A 6,000-nucleotide genomic window follows, 5' to 3' on the forward strand; every position below is an offset into this window, starting at 1 on the left:
TTCTCTTTTCCTGCTGGACATACCTCTCTTGCTTGCGTCTAAGCTTTTTCATAATAGTTTCATATTGGCAGATGTCAACCATTTATCAATACCCATGTGCAATCACATCCCTTTTTTAACTCTTTTGTTCTCTAATGAGAACTTCCAGTTCATAGAAAATGTCTTTCACAAGCAGCTCAATTTCAATCGTGCTAAATTTAATCCCACATAAACTGCTCCAGCATTCAACAAGGTCTAGTTCTGCCTGTATATCTCAAATTATTTTTGAACAAGTGATGTTTCCAAACTTTGTGCATGAAAATATTACATAAAATAAGTTTCAAGTCTGATATTTGATAACTTCTACATTAATTTTCTTCCAGTATATTTTTCCACTTTTTACTCCTTCCAAAGATGTATTTGTTGTAGCTGGACCTATAGCTATATCATAATTCTCTTGATTTTTCTTACTGCTTTTCAAATGTTCCCACCTCAAATTATTCACTGAAATGGTTCATGTTGTAAATACTATATTTGGTACCTGAGGCGCCTCTATTTTCTGTTTGACTGTTCTTACTCATTATTGTGTAGAGTCACACCTTCACTTCTCTCTGGTCACCTAGTATTTTGGCTATTGAAAAAGATAGTCTTAAACATGTAATTAGATCTCTCCCTGTATTGCTTCTCTGTTTTCTCAGATTGAAATACATAAACTGAAGGACTCAAAGTATCACAGATGAAATGGTTTAAGGAATGGATCTTGAAAAACATGACTGTTAGACTGCAAAGTCCAGACCATAGATTATACATATATCATAAATTGAATAGACACAACCAAATGTACTCAATTTTACCATATCACCACCTAGGTCAATGTAATTAGAGTTTTCAAACAGGTTATTTAAAAGAGGAAAAGAGGAATTTCTTAGTGCCAAACTCCAAAAGATACAGAACTACATTGAACTTTGTATTACAAACATTTAAGACATCTGTTAGAAAATTTATGCTTTGTGTGTACAACTTTTCTGAAATCTGATCACTGCAGTTTATGTTTAGATAATGTAAAAACACTCCTGATCTCCAAAGCTAAACTTAATCACCTGTTTTAGCAGTTACAGACTCCAGCTTCAATGGCTGAACTTCTAAACAAGGCTCAATATTTGCCTACCGTCCACGCAAAGACTGAAGTATTTCATGACTACAACACCAGCACAGAGCATTTTCTAGTCTACAGTTTACCCTTCACATTCTGAAATGCTAAAAATATACACAAATCTACCATACAATAGGACTTTTTTTTTACACTTCTGTTCTACAGATCCCTATTATAGAAGCAGACTGGCAACTAATAAAGTTGTAACCTCAGCAGTAGGAGGATGGTCTATTTGGAAATCAAAAGTTTTAATCTCTTACTAGACTGCTCAACACATGCCAGATTCTTCTCTAAATCAATTTACACTAGCGCACAGTAGACAGCTACTAATATTGAGTAGCAAGTCATTTCTGTCACTCGCTTCATCTCATGATAAAGGAATTTCTGAAAACAGCAGAATTTTCACAAAATGCACCATAAAGATACAAAGTCAACAAATTCACCGTATTTTCCCTATTTCATGACCTTATGTTAGCTGCCCCATTTTAAACAGACTAATATCTAATATTTTTCCCATTTGAGTAAGAAAAAGACGAAGCCTCTTTCCATTGGGACCAATTTGGTAGTTGGTGATTAGCACATATTGCCTAAGATGATGAACTTTCTGTATTAGAAAACTGATAGCATTTATAAAGCAGAAAAAATTAAATTGTCTGCTTTGGAAAATGACAATTTCTGCCACCAAAGTGACAGAAAACTCCAAATCACATCTGATGCAAATAGTAAAGACATGCTGAAAAAAAAAATAGACATATTTAGGCAAGTTTGCCTTGTTAGTTCCAACGGCACAGAGAAACACAATGCCTAATCTTTGGCTATGCATGAGCTTCATAAACTGCCTGAGGGACTGGCAGAAAGGGACAGAAAAAACAACAGCTAAAACCATTTTCACATAAGAACACAGCTGGAGAGAGAGATAATAATGATGTCCTCCTTATGCACAGCATTCCTGTACACTTAGGGAAGAGTATACTGATTCTCTGGAGACTACCCACAAAGTCAAGCTACAGATTAGGTTGGGAAGGGAAGGTCTTCTCTTCCAAACAAACTATGGATCTCTTCCTTTTCCAGATGAACAAATGTGGATAAAGAAAACAGAGTCACAGGATAAGGGTATGCGAGAGGAAGTCAAGCTTTGTGTCCTAATGATGAGGGCATTCAACGCAGGGGCAAGGACAAGGGATCTTTTCTGCACTCTTCTGTTATCAGTGGTTTTGCTCTAGTGGCCGAGCAAAGGATAATTGGCTAAGTAGTACTCCAAGATACACACCCTCAGTGCTGACACAAGAAACATCCAGCATTGCAGATCCTAATAGGTCAAAGCTTGTTTGTCTTGCAGGACGTCAAATGGCTTTATCAATAACACATTCTTTGTCTATATATATCTAATAGCACAACACTCTTTCATTTTTTTAAGTTAAAGATTAAAAGTACCTCCAGTCTGTCAGGTTCGCCTGAGTTCTCTATTACACACTATTCCTCTTCAAAATGCTAGTAATTAGTTTTTTAAGTCAAAATCAAGAAAACTCAAAGGGTCATCGGGCACTGGCAGAGGCTGCCCAGGGAGGGGGTTGAGGCACCTTCCCTGGAGGTGTTTAAGGCACGGGTGGATGAGGTGCTGAAGGACATGGTTTAGTGTTTGATAGGAATGGTTGGACTCGATGATCCGATGGGTCTTTTCCAACCTGGTGATTCTATCATTCTATGATTCAAGATAAAATTATGGAAACAAAGAAATGCAGAGATCAGTCTCATGTTCTAGTTAACATCTGGGTGTCTCTTGCGGGCCAAGCAGAGTGTGCTGAATCCTTACCCCAAGTACTCCATTTCAAGAAACCCTCCAGGATTTTAGAGCCAGGAAGGCAACAAAAAATCACATTCATCCTCAATTAAACCACTCTAGTGGCACAATCTGGTCCTCAGCAGCAGGTGCTTCTCCCAGCAGTTCCACTACACCACACTGCACTTTCCCACAGCCCAGACTAGGAGAGTTGGCAATTCCCAAACCCCAGAGTTAGCATGGCATTAGATTTTTCCAAATACAATCTCATCCAAAATTTCTTGCAGGTGAAGAGGTCTTGTTAAACAGCACTTAGGAAAAACACAGAGGCCCTCGTAAAATTGGACTTTGCAGATAAAATGGAAAATATCCCTCAGTCACTAATTACACAACTCGGATAACAGGTTCTATTTCAAGTCTCCCAGGGAATATTCATGTGGTAGCTCAAGGTACAATTTCACTTTTCTTTTTTACCAACAACTTAACATTCTTCATTAATCACCTGGATGCATTTGGCCTCAACACAATAGAAAGTCTATGATGACCAAAATATAAGCCATTGATGCCTATGAATAGGACTTCCTGGATTTACTCAGCTCATTCTTTAATTGTTGGTTGTTTGTTTCTTCCCATGTAACTATTATTGGTTTTCAGAGCAAAGCTGGTCACTGCATTTTGCAGTGAGTAAACACTAGTCTATCTGCTATTTCAAACCGCTAGAGATTTCTCCCCCTCCCCAAAAAAATCCCAAACCACCCAGTTTAACTTCATTTTTTTAAATAAAAACCAGTTTCTTCTGATCTTCATATGATAATAAACTTTCCTAATATTTTCCATTGAAGATTAATACACTTCTTTCTAAAGTTATATCTAATTTATGTGACTTTAAGGGTCATGCTTTAATAACAATGATGAAACACGATTATTACTTCCTAATGCTGAAATTACAGTTTTTACATTGTAAATTTTTCCTGCTATGCGCCCTGTGGCACTAACATTTTTATCACTCCATGTGTTTCTAGTTTTAAAACCTTTACCCCTGCTGTTTGAAAAATATTTCTCATTTTCGTCCCCTATGGAGTACAGAAATCCCTAAAGGCAAACCATTAGTGATCTTTCTGCCTTTTCCCAAACACTTATTATGATCACCAGTGTTGCTTCCACTGCCTCATTGGCTTTTGGTAAAGTATGCAAATGAGATGTTCAAAATACACACTTTTTGCAACTGTGCAAGTTCATACTGATTTATAAAATGGGAAGGCTATTAAAGTGACTGAAAATGTCAGCAAGATTTATGCATGGGTGACAAATTGTATTGGAAATGCTCATTTTTAACGTGCTGGCCTGGGTTCCTTCTGTTTTTTAAAAAGTATTGTATCTGATACATTTGTTTTAAGGCCTTTTGCCCCTCCCATCTCCCCATTTGTTTTAAATGGGTGACGGTGACTTTTTGACCAGGAAAATAAACAAAACTATTCACATTGATTGGGTTTTTATCATGGAAAACAGAAATTATCTTTCTTTTTACTGGTGGTTTTCCATGAAGCTGTTTACGAAATGACTTTCACCTTTGTTCTATGATGAAACATTTGCGGACCAAACTTTCGCGGAAAAAATAGAGACACTATCTAAAACAGAACAATTCTTCACATACTGGTGGAGCCAAGTCCTGCCTTTGGATACATACACCTGAGAGTAACTCTCCATTCGAGAATGCAAGGCTTATATTTTAAGAGAGAAACTGCCCTGACACACGTAGGATCCCATCTCTGAGATCAAATCAATATACAAATATCAGAAAGACCATTAAAAAAATCAACCCATGCCATGTACAGATATTATAGCTCTTAAATTTGCCAGACATGGATAATAGAGACATGGAAACATGAATAATAGTAAAGAACCCCTATTGCATAATTGTATGATAAAGAAATATATTATGAACCAAGAAAAATACAATAGTCCACTTCACAATAGCAAGGAAATAATGAAAAATATATAAGGGTTCATTTCAATTTGGGCACTTAAGGCAAAAAAACCCCTCATCATTGATGTCAAAGAGAAAATGTTTAGGCCCATAATCACATATCATATTATCAACATATGTAAAGGCAGAAATGTTGTGAAGAAAGAAAATCAACAAACTATTGAATGTCTTGAAACACTCATACATAATCTTAGATGTATAATGAGAAATACTGGTCCGATAGCAATATAGTTATAATTTCTGACAAGACGTGCTGCATTATGCAAGGGTTTTTTTAAACAGGTTAAAGAATAGCATGTTCTCCAACACTAACATTAAGTAAGAGAAGCTGTGCTTTTGTGATAACTTTCTTTGCACCTACTGACCACAGATATTGGTATTTCAACAGTATTTAGGGGCACATAAATGCAAATGAAGCTTTTAATGACCTGGTCCTTGTTTGGTGTTCGGTTGCTGGTTTTTTGTTCCTTAAATCAGTACATATAAGTGTTCTTACACAGTGAGTTCAATACATGAAATAGCAGATTATTAGGGTACCCACAGCAACTACAGATGCAATCCTCTTTCTCCTCAAATTCAAAATGCTTTAAAAGTTATTATATAATCCTTTGCATTGAAAAATTCAATACTGAGAACTTAATTCTACTTTTTATATTCAGATCAGTCAGTACCAGTACCATTATTGCTCTGATTTTCCTAATTAGTTCATTAAGTTGCATAATAATTGGTTTACTGCCACCCACTTTTTATGATGCTAAAACTGTGAAAATAAAATTGATTTAGGGCCTTATTCTGATCTATTATGCTCACTCACTCACATATCCTGGTGCTTTCTGCAGGTTTTTTTTTCCCCTTCATCTCTCAAAGACTGCATATTTTCCCCTGGTTTTGCTTAAAATGCAGCCCATATTCCAGTTTTATATAGGTGGATTTCAGATGTGCATTTCACAAAAATAAACAAATAACCATAGCATTGCCAATGGAAAACATCTGTCTCTCACCTTAGGAGGTCAAGATAAAACTCAGTGTGTAAAATACAACGTACGAGTTTGAATTTATTTCCTTTGTGTTAATGACATATATCAATGCATTGACATAAGT

Source organism: Phaenicophaeus curvirostris, chromosome 7, assembly GCF_032191515.1.
Source record: "Phaenicophaeus curvirostris isolate KB17595 chromosome 7, BPBGC_Pcur_1.0, whole genome shotgun sequence".
NCBI classification, from domain to species: domain Eukaryota; kingdom Metazoa; phylum Chordata; class Aves; order Cuculiformes; family Cuculidae; genus Phaenicophaeus; species Phaenicophaeus curvirostris.